Consider the following 22063-nt stretch of genomic DNA (forward strand, 5'->3'; position numbering starts at 1 on the left):
TAATGCTGTTACTGTGCTATTTTATTTATTTCTGTAAAGAGTGAGATCGTGTTTAAATGCAACTTTTATAATACACAAAAATATTTGAAAGCAGACGGGTGGTGTGTTTTATATTTACCAATACAGTGCTGATGATGTGGGGAGATGTTTAGACAGTGCAATTGTCATTTTCAAGGTAGCTAAACATCAAATTTGGCTGCAGCCGTGTGCACAATGTAATTCAGTATGAGCAATTATAACTAACTGTGTGTGTTGTAGTTTGTCGGAGGTCTATGAGTTGGCAAAAAGGGAGGCCCTGGACATAGTTCACTACCGTATATAAGATAGTGAAAATACCACATGATAGCTCGCTGCCGTAGATAAGACAGAGAGAAATTGCCCATGGTGGCACACTAAAAATGGAAATGTGGTGCTCCTGAAATACAAGCCTGAGGTCTCTCTAGTGATTACACGAAAAATCTAAACAAAAATAAGGGGTTCTGGATATTGGGGCCACAAATAAAACAAGGGAATTATGCTCACCAAAATACCACCAACCACGCATACCAACCACGCATACCAAATACGCATGTCTGTGTGCTGAAATAATGCATGTCCACTGTATTATTGTTGTACATGGCCCAATCTGAATACAAGGAGTGATTGTTGCTAAGTTATTTTTCGGCGGTAAGAAACTACCGTCAGGCCCCAAATCTCCACAAAATACCCTACATATTTATGGTGCGTTGCAGGCCGGGAAAGTGATCATAGAGTACCTACTGGGCATGGCAAGCGTGTCTCACACTGCCATTTGCACATTAAATGGAACCCATTTTATAATAGCAGTGTGCCACTAAAAACGAATTTCAGAATGTCACAAAGGGAAACCACATTTTCAGACCTAGTGCAATATTTAGAGGCAAAGTTGTTTGCACATGGGACGTGGTCGTCGAACAGCATGTTAGAATGGCGTGACCGCATTCAGGGTGAGGTGCAGAAAGAAAAAGTAGACAATATTTTTGCAGAAGGCAGCATAATTCAGGTCTGCCTTACAAGATTATTGAATGCAGCCGATAAACGTGCAGAGAAAGACTGTTTAATACGGCTATGCGGCAAAATATGGTTTATTTTGAATAAGTCCCTGCGAATGCAGGAGAATGATACTCAGCTAATTAACAGGTTAAAGACTGAATTAGATGGGGCATGTAAAAATCAGGAAATGTTAAGAGCAGAATTGGATGTATGCCAAAAAGACGTGCAATTAAAATGCAGAGACTTTGATGCTCAGTTATCCAAAAGCAAGAAACAATTTGAGGATAGTGAGCAAGAATTGGCACGCTTAAAAGCCTTAGTGGACCACATTAGACAGGATAAAGATGAGGTTGTTTCAGAAATGCAGATTTTACAAAAAGAACATTGTGAAAAAGAATGTGATCTCCAGAGTGCAGAACAAGAAATGATTAAAATGATTCAAGAAAGAGACAAGAGAAATAAAGAGTTCAATGAATGCCAAATGCAAATGTGCGACATGCAGGAGGTGATTAATAAGATGAGTGATGAAAACAACTATTTGCAAAATGAAGCAAACAGACTCCTTAAAAAGTGTAAGGACTTAGAACAGCAAATGTGCATTCCCAGGTCCCAGGAGATGCGGCAGGGTACCACATTCAATGGAGTGTAGGTGAATTCTAGCTCTGCCCAAAGAGCTAGTGCTCCAGTGACTGGGCCGGTGACTGAACTTGGTTGCAGCGCCCTTGGGGGATTTGATACTCCCATTGGGGGCAGCCACCAATCTCATACACCTGAAAACAGGATTGAATCACAAAATAGTGCAATTCCATGCATTGCAACAAGTAGCCCCATAAAAATAATGAAATCCATTAAAGCCCTGATCAAACCATTTAAAAAGGGAGGTGAATGCTGCATTGAGGATCACTTAGAAGCGGTGCATGACATTTTTAAAGCACTCCAGATACCTAAGGAACAGTACAGACAATATTTTCATTTAACTTTAGATGCCCCGACGGCCAGCATCATAAGGGGATTAAATGAACAGCAGAATATGACCTGGTTGGAGTTTGAAAAAGAAATTAGGCGTCATTTTTCTCCTTTTCAGTCATTGCAGGAGGCAAAGAAAGTCGCTTACACAATTACTGCTGGACCTAATACATCCCCTCGCCAATTTTTACAAGACTTAAAAAGAGCATTTTCTCGCTTTGATGTATCTTTTGACTCAAATTCCAATGAGTTTAAAACTGCATACTTCTATGGGCTACAGAAAGACATCATATCCCAATTGGTCCGTGAATTTGACCGTGACAAGTCCCTTGAATGGATTGTACATCAAAGCACAAAACTATATGAGGTACTCTATTGTCAGGGTAGAGAAAGTGATAAAATGAAAGATACTAGACCTAAATCTAAAGAACCCTCAGCCACAGTAATGGAAATCAGGTCAGCCAAAATGTCCCTTGAGTCTGCTCAAAGCCAAGGTAAAAATAATGTAACACCTGAACAAAGGGGTAATCAACAAAGATCGCCATTTCCTGTACCAATGTTCCAATCACATGATCCTAGTAATAGAGAGAGCTACATCAGCCCTAGGTATTTAGGGGACAGACCCCGGGTAGGATATCGGCCTGATATGGCAGGTATGAACAATAATCAGAGACAAAATCAAGATCAAAGAAATGATGGTCCCTACCCGTCATTGGGGACAGAGAGCAGATTTGATCCCAACACCATGATATATGGTAATCAGGATAGGCCCCGATATGTGGATCGATTTACTGATAATGGAAATCAACTTAGGGGCCAGTACCCACAATCTGAGAGACAGGACATGAGGCAAAACGTGAACTACAATCCACGTCAGTACAATGATTCCCCACCAGGGGACTATAATCAAAGTATGGGTGCAACCTGCTCCCCTCCACAAATGAATCAAGAGTTCAGAAACCATCCCAACCGACATCAATCACCTGAGAGGTATCAGAATAGGTCCAATCAGGGGGAAAACAACCAATATCGACCTAGGCCACAGAAAGAGGATCCTAGAGAGATGGAAAGGTTCCAGTGCCTTGAGGCCCAAGTGAAAATGTTAGCTGAGCAAATAGGAAAGCTCTGTACAGCGCAAAAACAACCTTCCAAAGAGGGGGCTGATGGCCATAGCAATGACTGTGGGGCTTCCGAAAAGTGACTAAGTACTCATGATAACTGCAGTGCCAAAATGACAGATTGCTCTGATATAATTTTGCATAACGACTCTGAGATGCCTAATGGATTAAAAATGAAAGTGCCAGTAAATGAACTTGTGACAGAAAGTGCAAATACTTCTAAAAAAGAGGTACGGTTTAACCTAGAGCTAAATAAAACAGTAAAGATTTGTATAAATGAAAAAGAAACATTAGGAATTCCAAAAGAACAAAGGGACAGATTTAAGAAAAATGACTCATGCATGGGGAATACCAGTGAACAGGGAGTAAGTGGGGATGCTATAGCTCCTTCCCTGGGCAAGCAAAACAATGACCAAACACAGACAGAAAAAGGAAATACTCAAAAGGAGGGTACAAGTCAATCACCTGAAGAATTCTTTGAGCCACATATTTTTGAAGAGGCTGAAAGGGCTGGTATCACACTAAATGATCACAAATGCACAGAATTAAACAATGACACATTGCTGAATGATGTTGTTACACATGTTCAGATGGATGGGCGAACAGTGGCCACACTCCAAAAAACCTCTGATCATGGAGAAATGAATAAAGTCTCTCGCGCAGAAATGGGTAAAAAGGAGGGAAAAATGTCTTTCCATTTACAAATGTGTTTAGCCAAAAGTGAAAAAGACCTGAGAAAGGTGAGCCCTGAAATCAGTAAGAATTCACATTTCTTATGTGTATTAGAGGAAGTTGAGGACAGATATTATGCACCCATCACTGTAGAAGAAAAATGCCACACCTTTGCTATGATTGACACTGGCGCACAGGCCACAATTATGTCCAAGGAGCTGGTAAAGTGTATCAATGAAGGGAGACCCCCACAGAGTCAGATCACAGTGAAGGAAAATCAAGGCCCAGTGCATAACTTTAATGGGGAGGAGGTGCCCATCATAGGTGTAACTGAGGTTGACATAAAAATAGGAAAGCACAGAATGAAACAAGAGCTATTGATCACATCTATTTGTGAAATTCCATTTCTGATGGGGACAGATTGCCTGAAAAGATTGTCTCCTCTCATAGACGGGGTGAATGGAGTGCTGTGTCCTTAACCAAAAAACCATTAAGGCCTAAGAAACTAAAATCACAAAACAGCAATATAAATGAATGTCACACCGTTGCCAAAACAAATGATGCTGTGGAGGTATATCTCCAGAATAGCTGCATACCTAGTGCCACTGTTATATTAATGTGTCAAGACAAAATGCAGAGCGACAATGAAAAACTACCTGTACAAATATTCTTGGACCCAAGGAAAAATTGGCAGACTGCCATAAATGAGCACACATTACGTTTTTATTTAAAAGAGAAACCATGCAAACAAAATATTGCTCCTAAAACAGATTCAGAAAAACACATTACCACTCTGGCAGAAATACACATGGAAGATGAGCAACCATGGGTTCATGTTGGTATAAATGACTATTTTAAAACAATAAAAGCCACTTTAGCGCTTGGACATGAAAGCAGTTTCATTAATGAGAAATTGTTGCAAAAAATAATGGAGAGGGAAGAAATCCCGAGATTTAGGATTAAAAACCAATATGTTTCTGAGTTGGACAGTCCAGACTTTGAAAACTGAATTGCAGGCAGATGCATGCTTAAAATTTGCATTGGGCAGAAAACAATTTACCATAATGTATGGATAGTGAGTGGAGCACAAAATGAATTTTACATGGGCAATGACATCATGCACAGAATGTGTATGGTGTTAGATTTCCTTAATCAAAAAATATGGTCACGCCTAGGTGGTCCGGCACCTGAATTTGAAGACAAAAGAAGGGCTTATCATTGTGCACAACTGGTTCCTTATGCAATCGAATTACAAATGAGGAAAGATACTATTATTCCTGCTTTTACAAAACAGTTTGCAATAACACTGAAATGCAAAAATGGACAGCAGATGAAAGGCTCTGATGCATTTGTATGCCTGAATGAATCCATAAAACAGCAAGGCCTGTATTATGAATACATTCCATTGGTAGACATTGGTGAAGGATCTGTAAAAATTATGGTAAATAATAAAGGTTGTCAGGATATTCATTTAGAGGAACACTCCCCCTTAGGAATGGCCATACAAAAATCACATTATACGGCAGATTTAAATAACATGGTGATTGGAAATATCCCTGATAAGTAAGTAGAGGCCAAGGGTGAGTTGCCAGAAAACCTGGACTCTCAGCCCAAAGGAATTTTTAAAATTCATTCTGTGTATCCTTATGATTCAAATGAGACAGTGTGCTGCCATCAAGAGGATTGCATAATATTTAATTTAAATGAAAATGAAACAGAAAATCAGCCCATTGAAGTGGAAGCTGATATGCCAAAATATTTAAAAGTGGCAGCTTTACAAAAAGACACAGCCACACAGTTAGAGGAAAGCGCCGAGATTCCCTTACCAGAAGATTTTCCAGAATTTTCCAAAATGGTAGAAGAGCAGATCTCCTTAGCGGATGCGTGTGAAAGCAATGAGGATAGGGACAATCTGAGGGAGATATTTATGGAGTTTAAGGATGTATTTGCAAAAGATGCTTATGATTGTGGTTTAACTGATTTACATGTGGCCACACTACCAGAAGGGTGTAGCAGAAATCCAGTGTTTGTACGCCAGTATAGACTACCGCTGACATGTTTAGAATCATTGGCAGAGATTATTAAAAATTTGGAATCGCAGGGAATCATCAGGCCCATTCATAGCACATCCAATACACCTCTTTTAGGTGTGTTAAAGCCAAATGGTCAATGGCGGCTATGTGCAGACTTCAGAGAGTTAAATAAAAGAGTACCAGTATCTAGATGGCCACTGCCATTCATTGATCAGGGCCTAGCTCAGGTACATGGTTCAAATGTATTTACCACATTAGATCTCACCTCTGGATATTGGTGCGTGCCATTGGCAGAGGAGATACAACGTTTATTTTCCTTTACATTTGACAGGACTCAATATGCCTGGCTTAGAGATCCGTTCGGGTACATCAATAGTGGGAGTGAATTTGGCATATTTTTGAGAAAGGCCATGCCGGATGCAGCGGAAAGAGGAACAATAGTTTATGTGGACGTTGTCCTAAAAAAAAATGAAAGCCTGAAAAGCCATTATGATGAAATAAGACATGTACTTGGCCAATTGCAGAAAGCAGGCGCCAAAGTATCTTTGCAAAAAGCACAATGGTGCAAGAAAAAAGTGATCTTTCTAGGGCATGAAGTGACTGAACATGGGCTAAATCCACAAAAGAAGAAAATAGAGGCCATACAAAGATTAAAAGATTCTAAAAATGTAAAAGGAGTAAAAAGTTTATTAGGGATGACAGGCTATAACAGAAAGTTCATTGAAAATTATGCAGAAAGCACTCAATCATTGACTAAACTGCTTAAACTCAATACTCCCTGGAAATGGGAAAAAGAACAGACTGATGCAGTGGCTAAATTAAAGGAATGTCTTGTAAAGGCACCATTTTTAGCATACCCCATAAAGGACAGGGATTTCTTTATAGAAATACGTTTTTCTGAACATTGTATGTCAGCAGTGTTATCACAAAAACACGATTTGAATCACAAAACCATTGCCTATGCAAGTAAGGCATTTTCCCAAGTTGAAATGAAATTTAATGAATGTGAAAAGGCCCTATTAACCACTGTGTGGGCGCTACACCATTTCCGCCCCATTGTTCAGTGAGAAAAGGTGATTATTGAAACAAATCATCAACCTTTGCAATTTTTAGAGAGTAAAAGAATTAGAACAGGTAATCTAGCGCAATCCAGAATCACTTCATGGACGCTGGCATTACAAGGTTTTCCTGTAGAAGTGAGATATGGACAAAATAAAAAGAACCCAATTGCTCAAGGGTTAGCTGACTTACATGACTGTGCAGCTGAACAAATACCAAATGAAATGGAAGTGGAAACTAGTTTGCAGGAATTTGAACAACAACCACACAAAGCTTTTGATGAAAAAAACATGCAAGGATTTGCCAACTGTATATGTATGGTTGTGCTTTTCACATTGAAAATGACAGTAATAAACAGTTAGTGGCAGGAATAGGAAATGTCTGGTTGAAATGTGAAGGCGTCCTCAGTATAGGGATGAGGATTGGAGATAGGAGCAGTCAGGTGGCGGAATTGGCAGCCATTTATAAAGCAATTGCTACTGCAGTTGATAAAAAGTTCAGTGAAATTGTCTTGGTGACTGATTCTGACTATGCACGGAATAGCTTTGTGGAGTATTTGCCTGGTTGGAAAGCAAGAGGCATGGTTACATACAACAAAAAGCCACTTAAACATGGAAAAATGATACAAGCCATAGACAAATTGGTGTCAGAGAATAATTTAACAATATACTGGAGAAAAATTTGTGGGCATTTAAAAACACCAGGAGAGGATAAGGAGGGAAATGATAAGGCAGACCACCTGGCTAAGATTGGGGCTGTGATGGGAGAATTGCTACCTATTGATTATTTAATGGGTGAAATACAAATTGATGCAGTGACACGTTCTAAAGCACCAAAGGAGGTAGATCAACCGGTGGTGCAGTGGAGTCATGACACGCCAGACCAAGATTTGATTGAGGCACAAAAGAATGATCGAATTTTGGGAATCTATTATAATTATTTGATAGATCCTGAACAAAATTCTTTAACAGAAAATGATTGTATGGGAAAAGAACAGTTGACTGTGCTATTAAAGAACAAAACACGAATTAGATTACAGGATGGACTCATGATTAGAGAGTCCATAACAGGACAAATACAGTGGGTAGTACCCCTTTCATTCAGAGGGCTAATGCTACACCATGCACATGATGCCATAACTGCAGGCCATAGAGGTTCACAAAAAACATTAGAAATACTAAAATATTATGCTTACTGGCCACATATGTCCCAAAATGTGGAATTATATACTAGAGGATGTCTAGTATGCGCCCAATTTAAACCTGCTTCACCAAGGCATAGAGCACCATTGATGAAAAGAGGCCTTACTCTCCCATGGTCAGATTTGCAAATAGACTATGTAGGTCCTTTAAAAAGGTCGAGCAAGGGAAACCGTTATATTTTAGAGAGTAAAAGAATTAGAACAGGTAATCTAGCGCAATCCAGAATCACTTCATGGATGCTGGCATTACAAGGTTTTCCCGTAGAAGTGAGATATGGACAAAATAAAAAGAACCCAATTGCTCAAGGGTTAGCTGACTTACATGACTGTGCAGCTGAACAAATACCAAATGAAATGGAAGTGGAAACTAGTTTGCAGGAATTTGAACAACAACCACACAAAGCTTTTGATGAAAAAAACATGCAAGGATTTGCCAACTGAATATGTGGATGGTTGTGCTTTTCACATTGAAAATGACAGTAATAAACAGTTAGCGGCAGGAATAGGAAATGTCTGGTTGAAATGTGAAGGCGTCCTCAGTATAGGGATGAGGATTGGAGATAGGAGCAGTCAGGTGGCGGAATTGGCAGCCATTTATAAAGCAATTGCTACTGCAGTTGATAAAAAGTTCAGTGAAATTGTCTTGGTGACTGATTCTGACTATGCACGGAATAGCTTTGTGGAGTATTTGCCTGGTTGGAAAGCAAGAGGCATGGTTACATACAACAAAAAGCCACTTAAACATGGAAAAATGATACAAGCCATAGACAAATTGGTGTCAGAGAATAATTTAACAATATACTGGAGAAAAATTTGTGGGCATTTAAAAACACCAGGAGAGGATAAGGAGGGAAATGATAAGGCAGACCACCTGGCTAAGATTGGGGCTGTGATGGGAGAATTGCTACCTATTGATTATTTAATGGGTGATATACAAATTGATGCAGTGACACGTTCTAAAGCACCAAAGGAGGTAGATCAACCGGTGGTGCAGTGGAGTCATGACACGCCAGACCAAGATTTGATTGAGGCACAAAAGAATGATCGAATTTTGGGAATCTATTATAATTATTTGATAGATCCTGAACAAAATTCTTTAACAGAAAATGATTGTATGGGAAAAGAAGAGTTGAGGGTGCTATTAAAGAACAAAACACGAATTAGATTACAGGATGGACTCATGATTAGAGAGTCCATAACAGGACAAATACAGTGGGTAGTACCCCTTTCATTCAGAGGGCTAATGCTACACCATGCACATGATGCCATAACTGCAGGCCATAGAGGTTCACAAAAAACATTAGAAATACTAAAATATTATGCTTACTGGCCACATATGTCCCAAAATGTGGAATTATATACTAGAGGATGTCTAGTATGCGCCCAATTTAAACCTGCTTCACCAAGGCATAGAGCACCATTGATGAAAAGAGGCCTTACTCTCCCATGGTCAGATTTGCAAATAGACTATGTAGGTCCTTTAAAAAGGTCGAGCAAGGGAAACCGTTATATTTTAAGTGTGGTATGTTTGATGTCGAAGTGGATTGAATGCATTCCTGCACCAGATTGTAGTGCACAAACAGCAGCCACATTGCTGGTGAACCATGTGTTCTCAAGGTTTGGGTTGCCACAAAGAATTGAGTCAGACAGAGGAAGTCATTTCACAAGTACTCTAATGAGTAAGGTATGGCAAATACTAGGTGTGAAAAGGAAACTACATATCGCATATCGGGCAGCGTCTTCAGGTACAGTTGAAAGAAGCAATAGGTCTGTTGTGGATATTTTAAAGAAATTTGTGGCAGAAGCAGGTTCCAGCTGGGATTTACGTTTATGTTGGTTTTGATGGCAATCAGATCAACTCCTGCCAAAGCAACAGGTGTTAGCCCCCATGAGGTCTTGACAGGTAGGAAAATGGTGTTACCACAACACCTACTATACAGAACACATGAGCAGACACTTGTGAGTGCATCCACAGTTCATTAATATATTGATGAACTGAGGAGGCATTTGCAACATGCATTTGCTTTTGTGCAGAGAAATCTGGAAAGAGCTGCTGACAGTGCAAAGTCTTATTATGACAAAAAGACATCAGTAAAGGAATACAGTGTAGGGGATCAGGTGTACAAGTTTTATTTTGGAAAAAGTAAACAGAAAAATTCTAAATTTCTAGCAGCCTGGCAGGGGCCATTTCGAATTATAGATAAGGTCTCTCCTGTAGTTTATAACATTTTGAAAAATGAAGGTGAAACGGCAATAGAGCAGTTTGTCCATGTAAATCAAATCAAACCATGCCATCCCAGACATGAGATCAGGCAGCTTGAGCATGTAGAAACAGATAAAGTCCCTTGAACACAAAAAGAGAAAATAAATGGGTACAATCAGGAGGCAGTGACAAAGAAGTTGAGAAGTTGATTGTTTTAATGGCACATAAACACTGTAATCTATGTAAAAATATATAATATAAAATAAATAAATAAATAAATATATATAATGGAAGCTCATGGTTGGTGTGCAGAGAGAAAATGTATTAAATATTGAATGCTTTTTTATATGTGCTTGTTTTCTTTTTAACTTGTGTTTAATTTCAGAAAAAAAAAAAAATATATATATTTTTACCAAGCATGTTTTATTTTTGGCAAAAGGGTGAAGTTAGTATTGTGCTATGTACTTAATTTGTTTATTTTCTATTTGATTTAGAAAATTAACATTATTTGGTCGGAGGTTCCGGGATCAGAGCCCACGGGAGACGATGGAGTCCTGGAGCCCACGTGGACGGATTCCGGGAAAGCCCCAAAGAGGGGTGAAGACCAAGGCTGCAAAGCTATCAGCATTGAAGATGATACCGATGATATGGTTAATGATGATGATATTTGGAGGGATCTTCAAGAATTCAGAAGCACAGGTTGTCATTGAACCTGGACCAGCATCTGGTATTGTGGTGGAAGAGGCACCAGGATTCATCATGAGTGATAGAAGAATGATTTTCCAAAATATATACATACCATTGAATCCTGAGATTTTGATTGAAAAATACTTGAACAATACCGGAATTAAGATTGAACAGACTAAAGAGTGGCTGGAAATAAGAAAAGAGGACACTAAGCAGTCAATAAGAGATATATTAATGCAATTGGAAAAAACATTCGTGAATTCAGCAGAAATTAGGAAGAGGAGAGGAAAGAGAGGTGCGGTGATGCTCGCGATATCATTGGTAATGTCTATAGTTGGAGCCATAATAGGTACCACAATATCAACAGCCAATTCTATTTCGGTAGGAACACTGAGTACTAAAGCGCAACAACTGAGTATTGACCTAGAAATAATACAAAAAACAGATGGAATTAGAGGGGGACTGGATGAAGAAGTAAGATTCATAAATGAAACTGCAATCATTCTAAATGAACAAGCGGATGTAATGCAACGGGCGACTAAAATAATACTTAAGCATGACAGAACTTTAAATGAAATATTGAACATAATGAGTCCTGTTGATAGACTATTTACGAATTATATGAGAGAAGTTCAAACTGCAGTTTCACAATTGATTCAAGGACATATCACCTTATATTTTGTTTCGCAGGATATTATTCGTCAAATGATAGAAAGATTGACCAGGAGGGAAATTGATATAATACAGGTAAAAATTGCATTCGAAATGGGTAATGCAATGCCGTTATATGTGGACTTGGAAAGACTAGAGATCGGATTTTTGCTATGCATCCATTATGTAGCCCCTGAACTTATTTATCAAACGAAGTGGGTACACAACGTGGGATTTTGGCAAGAGGACACATTTATTAAGATTAAGACTCCAGAAGTGGTGGCATTTCAGTCATGGGAACCTGAAGTTTATTTAATACCAAACCTGGAAACATGTGTAAAATTTAAAGAACAAAATTATATGTGTCCAGGTAAACCGTTTGTTCCTGATGCCACAGATGCTATTTGTGGTTTGAAATCTGACCCAAGTATATCAGAAGGATGTGAAGTGATTAGTAGCAATATGGGGAGTGAAGAAATGGCACAGGCTAAGATGGTCAGAGGTAAATGGTTGGTCAGCACCTGTTTAAAGAACATGACGGTAGTACATTTAAACCATGGAACATACATGGTTAAACAGGTGAAATATAATGTTTTTTATTTACGGGATCCAAAGGATACAATTGTGTCAATTGGGGGGTTAACATTGTTTCATGTAACAAATGATGTTTGGGAAAGCCAAGTGGAAAATATCGATTTTTTTCAAAGGGATACTTTTCCAATAGATCCGGATGTGGAATATTTATTGAATCACAAAGAAAGACATGTTATAAAAATGAATTTGAGAAAAAAACAATATTACAATTAGTAATCTGGGGGTAATAGAAGTGGAAAGATTTAATTGGGGAACCTGGGGGGAACGCTCAATAGTGGGTTTGGCTGTCCTGGTGCTAATCATGGGTGGATGGTTGATTGTGCTATCAGTAAAAATGAAAATGTTACTGATTTTACTAGCTACGTCAGGAAGAGAAAGATATCCCAATACACATGCATTTTAAAAGAAAAAAAAAGAACAAGTTGTTTTAGGAATTGGCTTGGATCGTAGCCAAGTTCTAAAAACAAAAGGAGGGTATGTAAGGATATTTGGCGTGTTACAGCACAGAGTACAGCACTACTGCACAGGTAGCAATTTTTTTTTGATGCAGCACCACCACATGGGTGTGGTGCATTGCTATATGTGTTGCCAGAGTGACATGGACATATAAGTAAAGACAGGCTATTCAGTCAAAAACGATTTTTACATATAAGATGCAAATCTATTTTTACAGTTAAAAGCACACGTGCACATTCAAAAATGCACACTATTTTTCACCTGAAATGCCTATGGTGCAAGAGACACATTTGAAAATTAATAACTAACCTTATTAATAACTAACCTGACTAATAAAACTGCATTTAACATAACCCACTAATAAAAATGTGTCTCCACTGCAGAATTAGGCCTACTTTGAAAGTGAACTTTTAAACGCACATTCATTTTTTTCTTTTTCTCTGCTGCTCTGTCCACATACCTACAGGAAGCAAAGGGCTCGAAGGAACAGGAAATCAGTTGGTTACAAATGGTTACTGTAGAAATGAGCCATTGTGTAGTGAGGGAGGAGATGGCATGATTGATTCTGATTGGAGCAGCGTCATAGCAAGTATCATGCTAGAGGCAGTGATTAGAGTTTTGCTGGGGAAGCTTGAGGAGAGGGGGAGGACAATCGAGATTTGGCAGTGCTGGGAGAAGGACCTGTTTCCTGGCTGAAGCATTCCTGCTGCAAAAGCTGAGAATTCCAGGCAATAACCCCGGTTTGAGAACGAAAGACGCTTGTTTTCACTGGGGTTAATCTTCAAGGGAGCCAAATTCAGAAAGAGAACAGCCGGAGAAAACTCATGCTGAACAGATAAGGTAATTACAGAAGTGTGGGGGCTGAGTGTGTATGAGAATATTCAGTCAGTGTAGGAAAGGAGATTCCTGTGCTTTACTCACGTGTTTAATGTTGCAAATTGAGTTCTTGTCTCCGCCACTCTCTGTTCAGTGTATCACAGATAATGCTGTTACTGTGCTATTTTATTTATTTCTGTAAAGAGTGAGATCGTGTTTAAAAGCAACTTTTATAATACACAAAAATATTTGAAAGCAGACGGGTGGTGTGTTTTATATTTACCAATACAGTGCTGATGATGTGGGGAGATGTTTAGACAGTGCAATTGTCATTTTCAAGGTAGCTAAACATCAAATTTGGCTGCAGCCGTGTGCACAATGTAATTCAGTATGAGCAATTATAACTAACTGTGTGTGTTGTAGTTTGCCGGAGGTCTATGAGTCGGCAAAAAGGGAGGCCCGGGACATAGTTCACTTCCGTATATAAGATAGTGAAAATACCACATGATAGCTTGCTGCCGTAGATAAGACAGAGAGAAATTGCCCATGGTGGCACACTAAAAATGAAAATGTGGTGTTCCTGAAATGCAAGCCTGAGGTCTCTCTAGTGATTACAGGAAAAATCTAAACAAAAATAAGGGGTTCTGGATATTGGGGCCACAAATAAAACAAGGGAATTATGCTCACCAAAATACCACCAACCACGCATACCAACCACGCATACCAAATACGCATGTCTGTGTGCTGAAATAATGCATGTCCACTGTATTATTGTTGTACATGGCCCAATCTGAATACAAGGAGTGATTGTTGCTAAGTTATTTTTCGGCGGTAAGAAAATACCGTCAGGCCCCAAATCTCCACAAAATACCCTACACACCTCAATCTACCAGTTATAGCATGTTCAATAAGGGGACTTAAACATGGAACTCTGCTATTGGTAATCCGGTGCTTTAACCACTGCACTACTGGGCCTCCTCTTGCAAAGTATATATTTCTGCATTATAACCAGGTCTTAAAAAGAGTGATGGATGAAAATTAGTTTCGGAACTAGCAATGCTTGTTGCAATAAACATATATGATACTGTATCACTAGACATCACAACCTATTAGCTTGAGCATTTGCTGGCAATGCTGGTTGGAATTCACATATCTGCTGTTCTATCTCTGAGTCATGTGCAATGAAAATGCTGTTGGCGAACCAGAAGGAGGACTCAGACAAAAATGGGTCATGATATATAGTTGTTTATTCAACATAAAAAGGAATATGCCTTACTGGCCCTGACTATGAGTAAAATTCCCTACCTTCAAAACAAAACTAAGGGTGCTCGTGGTAGTCCAAAATACAAAGTCCATAGTCCACTTGAGAGAAACCTATCCAAAAAGAAAAATAGGTTTGTAGAAAAAGCTTGGCATGTGCTTCTGTCTGTCCCGGCTCTGAGAGTACTTCTCTCAGTCTCAAAGTTAATTCAGGTTATTTAAAGCAAGACAATTCCTCTTGCTTTATCTCAATTGTAGTTTACCACTGGCAACATTTTCCCCAGGATAAATGTAGCTTTTACCAGTAGAACAAATCCCTTCAGGATAACTTTTTCAGATGTTCTCCTTTATCCCACCTCCTGTGGCATTATGCCTCCCAAAAGACCAGTAGCTCTGTGGTGCATTGGTTAACTCTCAATTCAATTACTTTGATACAGGAGGTGGCCTCCCCTGCCAGAATACAAAACATGCGTAGTATGGTTAAGTGAAAGGCTGTACATGTTGCAAGTATTGTCAAGTGTGGACACGCCTTGGCCTACATTCAGCTATTGGCTGGAATTAATGTACATTTACATGTCAGGGTGAGTGTGCCTGAAAATGTGAAAGTCACATGATGACAGGCACAGTGCACATGTGTGACATACTGGGAAATGCACATGTAGCGTACCCAGATACTTTGCCATATCACAGAAACAGTTTTTTAAAAACAAATGCAAACTCCAACCAAGCTGAATCCACACTTATATGCAGAAAAATGCTTTTCAAATATTGCATCTCTCGTTCTTCCAGACGTGATCTGCTGTACCAGTGACATCATGTGTGGTGTCATCAGTGTGCTTGGGTACCGCGCAATGGGTGTATCAGCTGGTCAAGTGGCACAGCGAGTAGAGCGCTCGCTTTGACATCCGTGCAGAGCTTGCTAACACAGGTTCGAATCCCGGAAGCGTTCAGATACCTGAGGGTTCGTAGCGCTATATAAATGCCAAATTATTATTATAAGGTGAAGCAGCTTCAGCAACTGCCACATTTCAGGGGCTTTGTGCCATTAATTAGCAACTTAACGTCACTTCAACTAACGTTTTTTCACCAAATTTCAAGGGTTTTGCTGAATCAGATTGTTTCACCTTAATGTTTCTTCAACTTAAGTTTTTTAACTGGATTTCAATAGTTTTATTTCACTGAATCTATTCTCCTTAATGTTCCCTTAATTAAAGTCTTTTCACTGAATTTCAAAAATATGTTACGCTAAACCTCCCACACCGGTATTCTTCTTCTGAACCTACCTGATGTCATATAATTTGTTATCAATATATGTTCTTGAGCTATGCAGCTTAGGGTTTATCAAGTTTTTCATGTTTTGTCTTTTGTCTATTGGATAATATGGGGTCAGTAATGGTGTACTGTGATGAGGAAGAGCGAGGTGGGGTTAGTGGTGGACTGTGATTAGGAAGACTGACATTTTATTGTTGGTTACTGTGACAAAGAAGAGTTAGGTGGGTAGTTAGGAACTTGACAAAGAAGAATAAAGTGGGGACTGTAATGGGGAGTAGCAAGGCACAATTGTAGGAGAACATTTGTGATGTCATCTTTGATGTCATGGATGTTAGTCTTAGCAGTGCATGGTGGTGGCACGAGTTATGGCTGCTTAACTTACCATAACTGGCAGATTTCTGGGGGTTTTCGGTTTCACTTGTAACCATAATGTCCCTTTAACAAAAAATGTTCACTGAAATGCATAGGTTTTTACCAGTGCAACCTTAATTTGCTACAAGTTCCTTATATTATACTTACCCCCAATGTAGCAGCTGTAGAGTCTGCAGACAGAAAGAATGTATGTGGACATCAGGTAGCATTCAGAAAGTCCAGAAACACAGCGGAGAACAAAAAAATGTTATACCCTTCAACCAAGAAAGACATATGCATAAAACAACATTACATCACATACATTTATTACACCCAAATCTACCTTTTTAACAAGTCATCATTTGAAAATGTACACATAATTTGTTAATGTAGCACACAACATAATACAATGCACCAAGCACAAACCATAACTGTACATCTCAAATTATCACTTCAGTGCAACTTTGCATAAAGACTCACATTCACCATGAGCTTATTGAAGAACATGCTCTTACTAAACAGTAAGTACACTGTATTTATTTCTGTATTATTACTATTTATTATATAAACATTTCTTATAAGCAAAAAGCACTATTTATTATTTTCACAGAAATGGCAAACACACGTCAGTGGTTGGAAGAAAAATTCCCAAAAGAAGAAATGAGTAATGATAACATCACTAATGGGATACAATACATCTTTTAATATAAAAAAATAATGTACTTTGTACAGACATTGCTGACATTTATTTTTTTATTATAGTACATAGTTTTCTTGAAGAACAACACCCCAATTACATTATGCATAATCCCAAGAATCACAAAGAGAAGCCCTTTCCTCAACTGTACATAACAAATCATGATGTTGTCTGCAAAACTGGATCAATTTAGTAATGACTTTCAGGAACATATACATTTTGTCAAAAATCATGTGATTAAAAATTGTCATTTCACTGTCCTTCTTGCACCTGTCCCCCTTGTCCCCAGCAATAATCCCCATCAAATTCCCACAGCGTAAATGAACAATGCTTTGATAAAATCTCACTCCCTTCGTCCCCTGATCATTATTGTACAGAAATTCCTTATTCTCCCATTTATGATTCACATTCTGATACCCTTTCTCTTTCCCAAATATGTGTAATTCTTATACTATAAATGTGTTGTATATTGTTCTGTAATAGTTTTTATTTTTTTAAAAAGCCCAATTAAGAGTCCACGGAAACCGCGACAGTCTGAGGTGTCTACACTCACATTGTTGATGCCCCCAGAGACGTGAAGTGTCTGTACATGTCCATTTTTGCATGAAGGTCTTTTAAATAGTGCGCAGACAGAGTGCCTGTCTGTCATGATCTCTGCTTCCAAAAGGTCAGGGTTTTCCCAACTCCCTTGGAAGCAGATCCATAACCCAGGTTCCGAGTGCCAACCAGTCCCAATTGGGACCTTTTGGACCCAGTCCTGGCGCCAGTGGCACCAGGCTCATAAATATGCCCAGTCCCAGCGCTGGAAGCGCCGGGCTCATAATGCTTGGGTGGACTTACCTTCAGCAGACCATGCTGCTTACTTGCCTGCCAGTTGAGCCTCTGATCCTCTTCTGTTTGGAACTACTTTTCCTGTTGGGTGGGGCTGGAGTCACTCCCTAGATTCAGAACACTGGAACTCTTCTGGAAGGCAGGAACTCTTTTCTTACCAGGAACTCTTTTCTTACTTAGGCGTGGCTGTGGAAGGAGACACCTAAGCACTACAGGAGGCTATTTAAACCACACCCGGTGGATGAATCTTGCTTTGCGTTATTCTGCAACCTCTGCAGCAGAACGCTCATCGTGTCTTCTGCATCTGGTCCTGGGCCTAAGGAAAAAAGGCTTACCATCCTGAATCCAGTCTTCAGCAACACCTATAAAGACAAGAAAGAACAGGTTAGCATTCCGGCATCTGAAAGGCAAAGGCTTACCATCCTGAATCCAGTCCTCAGCAACACCTATAAAGACAAGAAAGAACAGGTTAGCATTCTGGCATCTGAAAGGCAAAGGCTTACCTACTCTTCGTGCGCTCCGGAGGTCTTCACACTGCATTCCGGCATCTGAAAGACAAAAGTTTACCAACTCTTCGCACGCTCCGGAGGCCTTCGGCGCTGCATCCCGCATCTGAAAGACAAAACAAGGTGCGTTTAAAGACATTGGGGAACTTTAATACTCACGTGCCATTACTCCTTTCCACATCTAATCCAGTGGGTATTCCGGCACCCTGCAGCCGCTCCGAACTCATACCTGCAAAATAAAAAGACAGTTAGAGCGCATAGTGAAGCAGGCAACAAGCGCTTACTTACGTGCTTCCAGGCGCTTCTATTCATCACACGGGCTCCATCTTCAACTCACTTCAGCCCGTCATCCGCCATCGCCGGAACCCTGCAAAACAAGAGACATCATTACTAAAGACTTTAAAGACATTTGAATGACTCGAAACTTACCGTTCGTGCAGTAAACGACGGACAGCAGTCCTCTGAAGTCAAGAGGCCTGCGCTACCTATCAAGTGAAGAAACTGGTTACAGCACCCTGCCCCGAGGCAGATGGAGAGTTCGGCATTCACTTACCTAAGGTGAGAGCGTTAACCTTTGGGGGTCTACAGGAGAGGAGAAGAGGAAAGAGATAGGGACACCCCAATAACCCCAGTTCATTAACCCCATATTTTCTATCTGCAGACATCTTACTCTACACGTCAGGCATACAGTGCACAGAGGTCCAGCCCAAAGAGCCAACCGGGTGCTACACATCACCTTTGAAGATACGGTAGTCGCCCAGTCAAGACCGGCGCCTCTGCGAGAATCAGGTGAGCGTTACAGAACGCAAAGCCTACCGCAAAACTCTCGCCCAGGCGCTATGGAAACCTCGGATACTGACCCCCTAGCCCGGTTACTTGGGGAACTAAGGGCAGAAGTGCATGCAGCTCGTCAGGAAACGAATGCTCTAAGAAGGGAACTAATTATTTCCAAGGAGAGAACAAACAATCTTGCTAGACAAGTGCTACAGTCACAAGCCGGACAGACCCCGTTACCCGCATCAGGGGCAAATCTTCCTTCAACATCCTCTATGAATCCAGTGCAGATCAACCTACCTGGGAATGTACCTCTGGCTCCGCCCGAATGATTTTCTGGTGACCCAAAGAGGTTTGCAGTATTTATCAATCAGTGCCGGTTGCACTTCTTATGCCGGCCAGCAGCCTTTCCAACTGATCAAGCAAAAGTAGCTTTTGTACTTTCGTACCTTAGTGGCAATGTGGCAGACTGGTCGATCCCTCTAGTTAATCAAGATGATCCGGTTCTCCATGATTTTCAAGCCTTTCAGCTTAGTATGGAAAAACTGTTCGCAAGACATTCACAGGGGCAGGCCTTGGACAATGAGCTTCTTTCGTTGCGACAGGGTAATGAAGACCTTTTGGCTTATATTGCATCTTTCAATAGACTAATAGTGGAAACTCAATGGCCTGAGGACAAAAGGATTACGCTGTTTTATAGAGGTCTACGTGGAGAGCTCAAAGATGTTTTAGCCCAAGTAGTGAATCCCCCACAAGACTGTTCGGATTATATAGACTTGGTCGTTCAAATAGATCACAGGCTGCAGAACAGGAAGCCGATCGTTCCAAGTTTGATGCTCGAGTATTTTCCAAACCGCCAACTCCTTCCAAAGGAGTAGACTCCGGGGAACCCATGCAAATAGGGGGTCTGAAAGGTCCTCTAACACAAAGGGAGCGGGAAAGGAGGAAACAGTTGCAATTATGCCTATATTGCGGAAACTCAGGGCACTTTCTTCGAGACTGTCCGGTGAAACCTGCCAAGAAGGCAGTAGGAGCTGCAGTTACCAAAGTTACAAACTCTGAGCAGGGAAACGACCTCGCCCGACAAGAATAGAGGTCCTCTTGCCGAGCGTGAAAACCAGTTCCGTGACCTCGCATTTTGTGATACCTATGGTCCTCATTAGCCCTGATAATCCGGATCGATTACATGCAATTGAAGCTTACGTCGACAGCGGTGCCATCGGCAATTATGTGGATCATGAAATGGTTTTGAGGATGAATCTAACTCTTTGTCCCAAGGCTGTAAAGGACGTCATTACTATGGTGGATGGTACGGAGATAGCCTCCGGGCCAGTAACGCATACCACTCAAGAGGTGACGCTAGTAAGTCAAGATGGACACCATGAGAAGATCGTGTTCGATGTGATCAAGGCCCCTCAATTTCAGATTATTCTAGGAATACCTTGGTTAGAGAAACACAATCCTCTGATCGATTGGCGAGCAAGAACGGTCCAGTTTCCAGAATGTGTCTCTACTTGTCACCCTCCACCTGGTGTTGCACTGGCCGCAATTTCTTCGGAGACTCCCCAGTTACCTCCCGAATACCTAGAATACCAAGATGTTTTCCGGAAGGATCAGGCTAACTCTCTACCTCCTCATAGGTCTTATGACTGCCAGATAGACCTGATACCTGGATCTACTCCTCCTTGTAGTAGAATTTATGCCCTCACCGAGCCTGAGAACCTTCACCTTCGACAATACCTGGATCAATACCTGGCAAATGGGTTTATTCGTCCTTCCAAGTCCCCTGCTTCTTCAGCTTTGTTCTTCGTTCCAAAAAAGGAAGGAGACCTTAGAACTTGTATCGATTATCGCGCCCTGAACCAGATCACCGTTAAGAATAGATATCCGTTACCTTTGATCCCTGAACTCCTGGACCAAGTCAGAAAGCATGCATATATACAAAGCTGGATCTTAGAGGAGCTTACCACTTGGTACGAGTAAAAGAGGGCGATGAATGGAAGACGGCCTTCCGCACCAAGTATGGGCTATTTGAATATCAGGTCATGCCCTTCGGACTTTGCAATGCCCCGGCCGCCTTTCAATATTTTATGAACGATGTCCTCAGAGAGCTCATAGATGTATGTGTTGTTGTTTACATTGACGACATCCTCGTTTATTCTTCATCGGAATCTGAACATCGGAAACACGTGAAAATGGTCCTCGAAAGATTGCGTCAACACAAACTTTTCGCTAAGTTGGAAAAATGTGTTTTCAACGTGACTGAAGTTGAATTCTTGGGATTCATATTATCACCTGGCGGAGTGCGTATGGATTCAAAGAAGGTCGATGCAGTTCTCAAATGGCCATCACCATCCTCCGTAAAAGGTGTGCAAAGCATGTTAGGCTTCGCTAACTTTTACCGCAGGTTTATCCCCGAATTCTCTCGAATAGTCCAGCCCATCACTGCCTTGTTAAAGAAAAACAAACGTTTTGAATGGTCTACCGAGGCGGAACAAGCTTTCCAGGATTTGAAGACTAAATTTATCTCTGCACCAATCTTAAAACACCCTCGCCCCGAACTCCCCTACATCGTGGAAACTGATGCTTCAAGCCTTGCCATGGGGGCAGTTCTATCACAAAAGGACCCGGTAACCAATCAGTTGCATCCCGTGGCATTTTGGTCCCGCAAATTCTCGCCTCCTGAAATCAATTACACGATTACTGACAAGGAACTTCTGGCTATCAAGTCTGCCTTTAAGGCTTGGCGGCATTATCTGCTGGGGGCCCGACACACCGTTACTGTGATTACGGATCACCGAAACCTGCAATATTTGAAGACCGCAAAAGCCCAATCCTCTAGACAACTCCGTTGGGCATTATTCTTTGCCGAGTTTGACTTCATAATTACCTATCGACCTGGGAC

The sequence above is a fragment of the Ambystoma mexicanum genome, chromosome 7p (assembly GCF_040938575.1).
Source record: "Ambystoma mexicanum isolate Mex_15411 chromosome 7p, UKY_AmexF1_1, whole genome shotgun sequence".
Lineage (NCBI taxonomy): Eukaryota > Metazoa > Chordata > Amphibia > Caudata > Ambystomatidae > Ambystoma > Ambystoma mexicanum.